Below are 13,640 nucleotides of genomic sequence, written 5' to 3' on the forward strand. Positions count from 1 at the left end.
AGCCACCAAATGGATCATGTAGACCACTAAAAGATATTTTCTTTTTCCTCCAAGAAAAATGATGAGGAAAAAAAATTGACTCACAAAGAAAACACAGAAGGGTGACAAAGCTTTAGCCCAGCAGTAAAGATCAAAATTCAAGTCCCTGAGTGACAGGGGAAGCATCTCAGGGAGAATCACAATGAACAGAGAGGAAAGGCATCCTAGAAAGAGGGGCCGGACAAACAAAGACAGCAAAGAAAGAGGGCCGCGTACAAAAGAACATGAAAAGAGGAGAGAGAAGCACAGAAACCTATAAAAAGGCCACTGAAGTAGCAAAAAGCACAAAAAAGAAGGACTTGAGATGAAAAATAAAAATAAAAAAGATGAAAAGGAAGGGGTGAAATAGCAGAGGGAAAGGAGCTAACCAATTGCTCTGAGGAAAACCATGGCTGTGCTGGAAAATTGATGTTCCACCCACGGCAGCGGGAGCGGAGCCTGATGTGGGTTGGGAGGCCAGGCGCCATCCACTCTGGAGGTTTTGGCTGGGACGGCCCTGGCATTTCCAGCACAGGACCTCAACGGAGAAGAATCCCAGAGCCTAGGAGATGGGAAAGTGCTTCTGAGGTTTCATGGCCCTGGGCTGGAGTGGTGGGGTGTTGGTAAGAGCGTTCTCTCTCTCACCAAGGTACCACATTTTGTTTTGGAGGCTCTAGTGCCCTTATCTTCTGTTGACCAAGGTTGAAAGCATTAATCTGATGTAATCAGTGTTGAGAAGGGTCTTCATGCAGTGGGATGAAGAAAGAGGTCAGAAAGTTGGGCTGGATACCTAGCCTTCTGCTTACTGACGGTTACTCAGGCAACTCATTTTATCTCTTTGAGCCTCAACTTCCTCAACTGTGAATTGAGGATGATGCTCACTCGGACAGCCTTCCAAATGGGTTAATGTGGAAGAAAGACTTTTCATCCAACGTAAAGCACTATAGAAATTTTAGGAGTTATTTTCACCAGCTTTTGTTATTGGAGGATGTTAGATGGAGACCTCAGGTAGTTTGCTAATGAATTCAAAGGGGAAAAGCACATACACTCTGAAGGGCCGTCCTGGGCTTAATGTTTGTGCCATGAGAGAAAACGCTGTCTGTTTCTGAGTGGTAAGCCCTGGAGACCGCGTGCACAAGCCCAAGTGGCTACCTATGAAACATGAGACAGCTTGGGCTCTAAGCTTCACTTCGCCTGGAAATTTTAAATGGCTCCTTCATCGCCCGCAGTTTGCCTGTCTAGTGCATTTTGAAGAACTGAAACATTAAAAACAACAACAACAAAACAGAGCTGATTAATTACTGCAAAAGCTGTTTTGGGGAGAAAAAAGAGAAAAGTTGTTGTCCTATTATATCTCTGAAAAAAATGAGCATTTTATTGCTTCTACAAATTGCTCCCTGGAAAGTACTTTCATTTTCTAATTGTTCATAAATTTACTGACAGGTGGTTACACAGTAGGTGTAACATCGTTATTTTCGTTTTATTATATGCACTGTTTTAACGAGAAAATCTGGAAGGGCTGAGTGTCATACATCATTTGATGTACCCTGAAAATGTGTGGGTGGCCTGGCATAGCCCAAGGCTGCTGCTTCCCCAAGTCTGCCTGGGTCTGGTTTTCCTCACACGGGGTCAATCTGGACAGCTGGGACTGGTTAGAATACGTTAAGATGGTGACAGTAAAAATAAGTCACTTTTCTATGGTTACTCTTTTGCTTAAAAAGAAAAAAAAAAGATGTAAGATTAGCTTTCACTTTCACTGAAAGATCTGTCACAAGTTTTCATTACCAGGGACAAAACAAATTTCAGAGTTTATATGTGCACTAAAAAGTTGGTATTTGATGACCATTAGTTGTGTTGGACAGATTACTCTTTTCATTTTGACATATATTGGTACATCCACTTTAGACTCCTAACTCTGTGAAGCTAGAAATTATTTCGACATTGTTTAGCATATCTGTAGCACCTACTTTGGCTAGATCATAGCAGGCACTTAATAAATATTTGCAATTTATTTTTCCAACTGTTATTCACAGTTTATTTTCAGGGTTTAATATATCAGTTAATAAAACTATCCTCTGATGGAAATAATAACCTTACGATTTGTATAAAGGCAACTTCTACAGGCAAATGAGTTTGGCAACTAGGTTCAAGTGTTTATGAAAATTGAGGCGGAAAGAGCATGTATAATTGGCTTCTATCCCCACTTTATTGAAATGGCTCATATCAAGATTATCATTAACATCCAAGTAGCTGGCCTTGATATCTCTTCTCACACTTTGTCCCTCAATACATTCTGAGGCTCTCTGCCACTCTTTCCTTATAGAAATACTCTTTTCTTCTTTCTATGATATCATTCACTCTATACTGTCTCCACCCACTCCTTCTCATAATCTTTCAAGGATGCCTCGTTCCTGTAGAACCTTGCTTGGTGGGACTCACTGAGATTCCGTCCACGGCCCTCCTCTATGCACTCTACACACCTCCATACTGATCTCACTGATGCAATGTTTTAGTCACAGCTCCACCGTCTGGATGTTTCTCTTAAACTCCTAAGCAATTGTCTACTAGACACAAAACCCTGAGTTTCTTCTCAGTCCCCTCGTATTCAACAGGCCAAAAAGAATCTCTTAATTGTCCCTACCCACTGCTGCTCTTTCTTGTTCTGTTCTCTGTTATCATACATGGCCCCTATTAGGGTTGCCAGAGTTAGCCAGAAAAACAAAAACAAAAACAAAAACAACAGGATACTCAGTTAAATCTGAATTTCAGATAAGCAGCAAACCATTTTTTAGTATAAATATGTCCCATTCAACATTTATTTTTTGTCTTTTTATTTTTTTAGCTTTATTGAGGTATAACTGACAAATAAAAATTGTATTTATTTAAGGTGTGCAATGTGATGATTTGACATACAAATACATTGTAAAATGATTGCTAATGAACACATCCATCACCTTACATGGTTACTAGTTCTTTTTTTGTGGTGAGAGCACATAAGATTGACCCTCTTGGCAACTTTCAAGTATATGATACAGTATTATTAACTGTAGTCACCATGCTGTACATTAGATCCCCAGAACTTATTCATTTATAACCGAAAGCTTGTGTCCTTTGACCAACACTACTTAATGTTTAAATTCAAATTTAACTAGGTGTTTTGTATTTTATCTGGTAACCATACCCCCTAGCCAGCTAACAAAACTTGAAACAAGGGGATCATTTTTGACAGCTCTCTTTCTCTATTCCTGCAAATTCCATCACTAATGTGTTTAAGTCCACTTTTCTAGTATTTTTAATTACCTGAATACTTTTCATTCTATTCAAAACTGTCTTAATATAAGTTCTTATTGCTTCTTCCCTGGATTCTCCGAATCCTCCTGTTCTTTTTCCTCCTGCCTCACCTCCCTTCAGTCTGTGCCTCACAAGATTGTCATAGTGTGATCTCTTAGTGTCATGTTAAGTTATATGAACAGTGACCACCCCAGGAAAACTAGTGCAGGCTTGTACACAGAAGGGTGCTATGAAAAGTTGTGCATTTTGAAAGTCATCCATCATCTGAATGGGGCTTAATGATTCTATCAGCTCACATGTTTCCTCTTCCACCAACTCTAAAATCCGCCATGCTATTTTACTGTCTCTAAATCACCACCATGATCTTCATATCTCCAAGACATGGCAGTTACTTGTGCCTTTGGCAGAAACACCTCTACTCATCCCTTCAGAATGATCAGAAGGTCAGATCAGATGTCATCTCTTCAGGAAAGCCTTGCTTAAATTTGTGGATTAAATAAGGTGACTTTCCTATGTACTGCCACATCCCATACATACACCACTGTGGTAGAATTTGTGTGTGTTGTAATTGTCTTTTTGTCATTCTGTTTTCAAAATCAGACCATGAACTGGTGTGATTTTGGAATCAGGCACAAAGTCTTCTACCTCCATATGCCCAGCCCCTCGCACAGCGCTTAGCATCAGTGAGCTCTCAGCACGTGGTTGTGGTGTGAGTAGTAAAGGAGGGCAAAGGCCATGCCTGTAAACAATTCCTAATTCTCACGGTCCTTAGGGGTCCTCACAGCCCCTAGCTATTTTGAAATGCCCCTAACAGAGCTGCTAGAGCTATAGCTATCTTCTCCATGCATATTGGGCACACTTCTGTTGTAGCACTTAATATATTGTATTTTATTTATATGTTTAAATATCTGTCTCCATTTATTTTTTCAGGAAACGTTCATTGAGTTCCTCCTATGAGGTAGGCACCAGGCCATATGCAGTCCCTTTCTTCAAGGAGTTATAATCTTTGTTGTAAATAAAACAAACAGAGGTGTTAATAGATAACACATCTTAGGCACTATACTAGATGTATGGACAGGGTGCAATGGGGCTAAAGGAGGAAATGGTCACCTGCTTATAGGGACAGCTGGAAACATTTTACAGAGAGTTGACACTAAACAGATTCTGGACAATTAGGAATGCACCCATCTGACACGAGAGAAGAGGCGTTGCAGGCTGGGACCTGCGGAAGAGCACAGCCTGTTCCAGAGACACTGAGGAGCTTCGGATGGCTGGAACGTGTGGGGAGACAAAGCTGAACAGAAGGGCAGAAGTCAGATGCTGTGGGGAACAAATGCAAAAATAAGGAACTTGGAAACCACAGAAGGATTTTAAGCTGGGAGAGAAATACGATTAACGTGGCTAGATTTTGATTTTAAAAATATACATATCTTATCATGAATGCAGATAAAGTGTACAGAACATATGGGAAAGGACTGGTAAAAAATGAAAAATCAGCTTATCTATATGAATAGGTTTTCCTCTTGGAAATAGTGATCCACTGAGGGCATCTTGACATGGCCTAAATAAATGACTCTCCCCTAAGATACAAATAAACTGGTTCACTGCTATATGGTGTAAGATTTAGAAAAAAATAAAAAATAAGAGTTACTAATCAAGCCACCTGAGCTTTGGATTATATACTTTTCACATTGATTCTTTTGCTGAAAACATCTCTAGTGTACAGAACATTTTTAAGGGAACATTCTAAAAATGTATATATATTGCTTTTTTAAAAACAACCTTTTTTACAGTGTATTCAAATGATGAAACATCACACCTGCCAGCACCGAAAGGCTATAAATAGAGAGTGAAGTGTAAATCTAGAGAGAAAAATAAGCAGATTCATTATATATCTATTGCAATTAGGAGAGTATTTTGGTGTCAGACTAGAGAGAAATGGTAATTGAATTGCTTTAAAAAACTAAGAACAGAAGATATGATATATAATGACCAGAAAAACCATATATCTACCAAAAGAATTATTATGGAGGTGATATGAATTATCTAAGAACTCGAACCTCGCAAATGAATTAATCGGATTCACTTAATCTGTAGGTAAAATGTAAAGTGTCTTCTAAGGAAAAAAAAAAAGAATAATTCAAACCAAAGTACTACAGCAATCTCTACAGCAAGGATATTGAGGGTAGATGTTTTAGCCAGGCTTCCTGGTCTTAAATATTCATGCTTCAGATATAGAGCACCTCCCGTATGCTCACGATCTGCCGGGCTATGAAGTTGTGGCTGTGTATGAGTTGTGTTCTCTGCCCTTCCGTAGTTTACACTGTGGTAGTGGAGACAGACATGGGAAGTAGAGGACTATGATCAAATGCTGAAATACAGTTGTGTTCAAGGAAAACATTATGGCTTTATAGAGGAGAGAGTGTATAGCTCTCTGGTGTGGTCATGGAAGTCTTGACTGAGCTGAGTTTCAGATGATAGACAGGTGATTTCCATCTGGATAAGTCCTAGGAATGACATTTTCTGTAGAGAGAACAGAATGCAAAGTTGCAGTAGTGATGAAGTATCGTATTAGCCTCATGGTAGATGCAAAATGCAACACTTTCCCCCAAAGAGCACCCAATTTGAAGAGAAGGCTGATGTATTTCAAATAAACAATATTAGAGCAAACCCAATCAGAGTTAATTTTTATAACTCTGTGGGAGGAGAAGTTTCATAAGAATAAGATAGTGCTTTGAAATGGAGACGGAGCTTGCATCGGGCCTTAAATACCATAATGGGTAGTATTTGGAAAGATGATGATAATTAAGAAAAAGAGAATTACAGAGAAAGAATATTTTAATCTAGGTTGGAGACTTTGACTTGATATGAAAGAAAATAGAGGGCCATTTAGAGATTTGCAAGCAGATCAGTGGCCTGAGAACTGCATTGTTTAAAGATTAGCCTGTCCCAGACATGCCACAGAGCTGGGAGAGGAGAAAATACAGGAGTCAAGAAGGTCTCGTGGGAGGACATTGCAGTAACTATGACGTAAGTCATGAGAAGGTGAAAGAGAGATGAGCAGAGAAGGCGAAGGAGAGAAAAATATGGATATATTCCAAAGGGAAAAATGACTGAATGGAAGATTGTTTGAATAAGGTTAGAAGAAAAGTATGATTGTAATATTTGGAAACTGTGTGAAAAGGGATATTTTTCAAATTCTATTTTGCAATATAAAGAAATTTGGGAAGGGTGTTTCTGTTAACATACATATTAACTCTATTTTCTGTATTCTGATGCTTTGACCTCTGGGGCCTTGCTGACCCTGGAGGGACTGCCCCTCCCAGGATTAGCCAGTTCCTGCAGACAGTAAACAGTTTGCAGCAAGCAAGCAAGCAAGGGTGGCCTTCATATGCAAACCAGCGAATCTAGTGACCACACCTACAACAACTTCCTACATGGAGACTTCCTGTATGGAGTTCTCACACTTAGGACCACTCTCCACCTGCCCCAATCACCCCAGGGCCGAGTACCAGACAACACTGCTGTGCACTCTGTCTCGAGCGATCTGTAATAATGAACTTCTTCCTTCAAGACAGTCATTTCCATATTTTACCATTCCTGATCAAAACAAATCCCAGATACCTGGTTAAATTAGTAACAGGACACTGCTACATAACCACACTTTTTTATTACACTAATAAAATTCTCTTTTAAAATGTCAGAAACACCTAAAAATGATTTTTTGCTTTATTTTGCTTTTTCTTTTTTGGCCCAAGGTGCAGCATTGAGCTCATCATCTTCTTCAGCTTATGACACTTTATCATACTCACTTTGTGGAAAGTTGTTCTATTTAAAACAAAATCAAAGAGTTAAGAAAACTGGGAAAATCTATTGACTGCAAATATGTCAAGCAAAGGGCTAATATCATTATTCTATAAATAGGTAATAATAATTGATTTAAAGAAAATAAAAGACACATAGCTGAAAAACAAGAATAGATATTTCAAAGTCATATAAAAATTATTAACACAAGTATGTTCACAAAAATAATCTGATTCACTTATAAAGATATTATACACTAAAATGCCATTTTTCAATTATTATATTGGCATTTTAAAAAATAGAACACTCAGTAGTGGGAAAGTTGTGGTGAAAAGGTCACTGTCATGCATTATTGGTGGGGTGTAAATTATTTTAGAAGGCAATTTGCAATATGCACTCAGTCTTTAAAACATTGTTATCCCTTAAGCCAGGGATGACACACATGTTAATTTTAGCTAAAGAAATAACTAAAAACCAAATGTCAATGTACAGGTGTTCCTCGTTTTATTGTACTTCACTATATTGTGCTTTGCAGATACTTCCTTTTTTATAAATTGAAGGTTTGTGGCAACCCTGCATTGAGCAAGTCTATTGGCACCATTTGTCCAATAGCCTTTGCTCATTTTGTGTCTCTATGTCACATTTTGGTAATTCTCATAATATTTCAAACTATTTCATTATTATTATATTTGTTATGGTGATCTTTGATCAGCGATCTCCAGTGTTGCTGTTGTAATTGTTTTGGGGCACCACAAGCTGCACCCGTATAAGATGGTGAACTTAATCGATAAATGTTGTGTGTGTCCTCACTACTCCACTGACTAGCCCGACTCTCTCCCTCTCCTCAGGCCTCCTTATTCCCTAAGACACAACAATATGGAAATTAGGACAATTAATAACCCTACAGTGGCCTCTAAGTGTTCAAGTGAAAGGTAGAATCACGTCTCTCACTTTAGATCAACAGCTAGAAATGATTAAGCTTGAGGAAGGCATGTCGAAAGCCAAGAGAGGCCAAAAGCTAAGCCTCTTGTGCTAAATAATTAGCCAAGCTGTGAATGCAAAGTAAAAGTTTTTGAACAAAATTGAAAGTGCTACTCCAATGAACACATGAATGATAAGAAAGCAAAAGTCTTATTGCTGATACGGAGAAAGTTTTAATGGTCTGGATAGAAGATAAAACCAGCCACAACATTGCCTTAAGCCAAAGCCTAATCCAGAGCAAGGCCCTAACTCTCTTCAATTCTATGACGCTGAGAGAGGTGAGGAAGCTGCAGAAGAAGTTTGAAGCTAGCAGAGGTTGGTTCATGAGGTTTAAGGCAAGAAGCCATCTCCATAACATAAAAGTGCAAGGTGAAGCAGAAAGTGCTGATGTAGGAGCTGCAGCAAATCATCCAGAAGATCTAACTAAGATAATTAATGTAAGTGACTACATTAAACAACAGATTTTCAATGTAGATGAAACAGCCTTATATTGGAAGAAGATGCCATCTAGGACTTTCATAAATAGAGAGGAGAAGTCAATGTCCGTCTTCAAAGCTTCAAAAGGTAGGCTGACTCTCTTGTTAGAGGCTAACGCAGCTGATGACTTTAAGTGGAAGCCAATGCTCATTTACCATTCCAAAAATCCTAGAGCCCTTAAGAATTATGCTAAATCTACTCTGCCTGTGCTCTATAAATGGAACAACAAAGCCTGGATGACAGCACATCTATTTGCAACATGGTTTACTGAATATTTTAAGCCCACTGTTGAGACCTACTTCTCAGAAAAAGAGCTCTTTCAAAATATTACTGCTCATTGACAATGCACCTGATCACTCAAAAGCTCTGATAGAGATGTACAACAAGATTAGTGTTGTTTCCATGCCTGCTAACACAACATCCATTCTGCAGCCCATGGATCAGGGAGTAATTATGACTTCCAAGTCTGATTATTTAAGAAATACATTTCATAAGGCTATAGCTGCCATAGATAGTGATTCCTCTGATGGATCTGGGCAAAGTAAATTGAAAACTTTCTGGAAAGGATTCACCATTCTAGATGCCATTAAGAACATTTGTGATTCATGGGATGAGGTCAAAATATCAACATTAACAGGAGTTTGGAAGAAGTTGATTCCAACCCTCATGGATGATTTTGAGGCATTCAAGACTTGCAACAGAGGAAGTAACTGCAGACATGGTGGAAATAGCAAGAGAACTGGAATTAGTGGTGGAGCCTGGTGATGTGACTGAATTGCTGCAATCTTATGATAAAACTTTAACAGATGAGGAGTTGCTTCTTATGGATGAGCAAAGAAAGTGGTTTCTTGAGATGGAATCTACTCCTGACGAAGATGCTATGACGATTGCTGAAAAGACAACAAAGGATTTAGAATACTGCATAAACTTAGTTGATAAATCAGTGAGAGTTTGAGAGGATTGACTTTAATTATGAAAGAAGTTGTACTATGGCTAAAGTGCTGTCAAACAGCATCACATGCTACAGAGAAATCCTTCATGAAAGGCAGAGTCAATCGATGTGGCTAACTTCACCCTTGTCTTATTTTAAGAAGTTGCCACAGCCACCCCAACCTTTAGCAACCACCACTGTGATCGGTCAGCAGCCATCAAGGCAAGACCCTCCACCACCAAAAAGATTACGACTTGCTGAAGGCTCAGATGATGGTCAGTAATTTTTAGCAATAAAGTATTTTTTAATTAAGGTATGTACATTATTTTTTTAAGACACAATGCTATTGCACACTTAATAGACTACAGTATAGTGTAAACATAACTTTTGTATGCACTGGGAAACCAAAAAATTTCTGTGATTCACTTTATTGCGTTATTCACTTTATTAGGATGGTGTGGAACCCAACCCACAATATCTCCAAGGTGTGCCTGTATAAAGATGTTCATCACATTGTTATTTATGTTGGAAAAAAATATTCTTCTGGTTAGTAAAGAAATGATAGATCATATATAGCCATTATGCTTGTAAAGAACATTTGGTAATATGAGAGAATGTGTAGATTACAATGAAAAGTAAAAAGGGTATGTGTGCGTATGTATGTATATAAATTTGTGTGTGTGTTTGGGTTCTCACAATGAAAGAATGTACCACTAGACACCTAGTAGGATAGCTAACAGTAAAAAGACTGGCAATACCAAGTGTTGGTGAGAATGTAGAGCAATTGCAACTCTCAAACATTGCTGATGGGAGTATAAAAAAGTACAATGATTTTTAAAACATTTTGTAGTTCTTATAAACTTCAATGTGCATCTCTTCATGACCCAGCAATTCTACTCTTCGGTATTTACCCAAGAGAAAGGAAGACATATGTCCAAAAAGAAACTTGTATAAAAATATTTATAACAGCTTCATTTATTATAACAAGAAACTGGAAATATACATTAATTGGAGAATGGATAAACAAAGTGTGACATATTCATACACTGAAATACTACTCAGCAAAAAATAAAAAAGGATGAACTACTGGTATATACAGCATAAAATTTCAGAAACATTATGTTAAGTGAAAGAAGCCAGACACAATAGGTATATGCTATATGATGCCATATCTATGATGCTCAAATAGCCAAAACTAATCTACGGTGATAGAAATCAAAACAGTGACTGCTAATGGAGGAAAGCCATGAGGGAGCTTTCTAAGGGAATATTCCTTACTTGTTTTAGATGGTGGTTACCTGAGTATATAAATTTTTCGAAACTCATAGAATTGTGCACTTAAGATCTATGAAATGTAAATTTTATCTCAATAAAAAATTCAGTAATGGGGGCTGGCCAGGTGGCATAGTGGTTGAGTTTGCGTGCTCCACTCTGGCGGCCTGAGGTTCGCAGGTTCAGATCCCAGGAGCGGATCAATGCACAGCTCGTCAAGCCATTCTGTGGAGGCATCCCATATACAAAGTGGAGGAAGATGGGCACAGATTTTGGCTCAGGGCCAGTCTTCCTCAGCAAAAAGAAGAAGATTGGCAATGAATGTTAGCTCACAGCCAAGCTTCCTCAGCAAAAAAAAACCAAAATTCATATGAAGGCCAGTCCATGATCTGGTGGTTAAGTTGAGCACACTCCACTTCAGTGGCCTGGGTTCAGTTCCCAGGCATGGACCTACATCACTCAGTAGCACCCATGCTGTGGCGGCGACCCACATGTAGAATGCAGCAAGATTGACATGAATGTTAGCTCAGGGTGAATCTTCCTCAAGCAAAAAGAATAAGATTGGCAATGGATGTTAGCTCAGGATGAATTTTCCTCAGCAAAAAAAAAAAATCAGATGAATTAAAAAAATAGATTAAATACGTAAATTTTAAAAGAATAAAATAACCTCAAAAGAATATTTATGAATATGTATACCTAGACCATATACATCCTTAGTTTTGGGAAGCGTATTTTTTAAACCAAGACAAGAAACCTAAAAACTAGTCTAAAAAGGAAAAGATATTCATATTTGACTCTGTTTATGAAAAAATTTATCCTACGGCAAAAGTATCAGAAAAACGTCAGCAGACTAATAATAAGAGGAAATATACTTAAAGGCGTGAAAAAAATAATATCTATAAATAATATAGCATAGTGAGATATACCATAGAGTATTTGTTAAGAGCACAGGTCAAATCAATACTTCTTTTTTTTTTCTCTTAATACCCAAGACATCTTTGAAATACTAAGGCTCTGCCTATAGAAGGCCACGGAGTCATAACTTTTATTCAGGTGTGCAGTTTGGTGACAAAGCACATCACTGGAAAGGAACATCTGGCAGTCATGCTGAACTGGGCTGGGCTGTTAAAATGATTTCCACCCTGAATAAGTCCCTTCTGTAAGCATCCTAGGATAGGGAATCTGAGTCCAACTGAACAACACAGAAGAGAGTCCTGGCATGACTGTGCCATGTAGAGGTTTGGGCAGTGTCTTGTTAGGCCCCTGAGGGAACCTCTGATATCCTTATTCCAGCAGCTTTGCCAAGGGGGCACAGGGAGCAAGGATGAGATCATAAATTTGTGGAATTGCCATCAAAGCAGTTTCTGACATTTGTGTAATACTTTATGATTTAAAAAGTTCCTTTGCATTCATTAACTCATTAGACTTTCATAACTCTGTGACATAAGAAGAGCAGGTAATACTATTTCCATATTAAAGATGAGAACACTGATACTAAGAAAGATAAACTAGTCTTTGTAAGGTCAGATCTTTTCAGTAAGAGAGCTGGGACTTAGGCTGAGGTCTTTCTCTCTCTATGGCTATATTATTTTCAGTTTATCACTCTATCTCCAGGACAAAATAATGTAGCCTCAGAGAAGTCTCTTCCTGAAAGATGCTGTGATATTCAGCCTGAAAGTATCTATTTCATTCTGTCCTTTTCTGTTTCTCCACCTTCAATGAGCTAGGTAATCACTCTTCTTAGTGTGTGAAACATATATCTACTCTGTCATATCCACCTCTCAGTTGTCACTTAGCCAAACTATGCAAATATGACCACCTGCATACCTCCCTGTGAGTCGGTGCTCACCTCTGGACTCTTTCCAACTGCTCAGATGGGCAGGGAGGAGTTTCACCACCAGAGAATATAAAGAAACATGACTGTTCAGCCTTTTTCATACATCGACTGAATATTTAACTAATAGTGTTCTCACCATATTGAAAAAAAATCCAGGATGATGAATTTATCCCAAGTACCTTCATGACAAGTAAGTCAGTTCATCAGCAACCAGAATTACCTGCGAACTGGATGCTGAGCTCTGAGCTTGGATGACAGGAAAAGGGAAAGGAAATGACGTTTGTCTCAGCTTTAAAGGTGGTCCTAATCTGATCAGAAAATCCGTACAAATAACATAACAAAATGTTTTCTACTGCATGTAACAAAACATCCAACTGTTGGTGTTTGAGGGTGGCTATTCATAACAACTCTTTTCCCCGCCCAAGTTTGGAACAACTTAAAAGATAGGCAAGGAGAAAACAGAGAGATAAAAATAGTACCTTTATTTCTGATAAAAATTGAAAGTAGATAATGTGGTTTATATCTTCAGGCAAATGGGCATTCCGATATGGAACCTAAGTATTGGATGCCCATAACCCCAGTCACAGGAAGTGCAGGAAACTTGAGGCCGACAGGCCGGTGGCACAGGACCTCTGTGGGAAGGTCAGCTTCCAAGAGAAAGAAAACGGCTAGTATTTCCGGCTTTATCTTTCCAAGGTCACTCAGTAAACTAAGATATTCCTCCTCCCCTGGTGGTGAGAGATGTGTGTGGGAGCTCTACGAAAGGCCAAGAGTTCCCTCAGATAAACAGAACATCAGTATGGTAAAGAAGCATTTCCTTCCCAACACTAACTGAAAGGGATCTCAACAATAAAGACATGTGTTGTCTCCTGTGAGAAGTCAAAGATGGGTGGGAATCAGGACTACAATTGTAGCCTCAAGACCCCAGGCTCTTTCTGTCTTTTTTCAGTACGTGGGTTTGGTCCTCAGGTTTGAACCATCGCAATTAAAAGACGGTGGTAGCATTTTCAGACAGACATGTGGACATAA

General features: G+C 38.6%; 1 protein-coding gene and 1 long non-coding RNA gene across 2 annotated transcripts in view; one reads left to right on the plus strand and one right to left on the minus strand.

Annotated features, from left to right (window-relative positions):
• The window catches only part of OPCML (opioid binding protein/cell adhesion molecule like), a 473,626-nt gene that overhangs the window by 278,499 nt on the left and 181,487 nt on the right, over positions 1-13,640 (plus strand). The gene's annotated exons all lie outside the window — the stretch shown is intronic.
• The window catches only part of LOC131408245 (uncharacterized), a 63,175-nt gene continuing 54,843 nt past the window's right edge, over positions 5,309-13,640 (minus strand). The window contains exon 5 of the long non-coding RNA XR_009220736.1: positions 5,309-5,832. This is a non-coding gene — a long non-coding RNA (uncharacterized LOC131408245). The remainder of the gene's footprint in view (positions 5,833-13,640) is intronic.

Source organism: Diceros bicornis, chromosome 7 (genome assembly GCF_020826845.1).
Source record: "Diceros bicornis minor isolate mBicDic1 chromosome 7, mDicBic1.mat.cur, whole genome shotgun sequence".
NCBI classification, from domain to species: domain Eukaryota; kingdom Metazoa; phylum Chordata; class Mammalia; order Perissodactyla; family Rhinocerotidae; genus Diceros; species Diceros bicornis.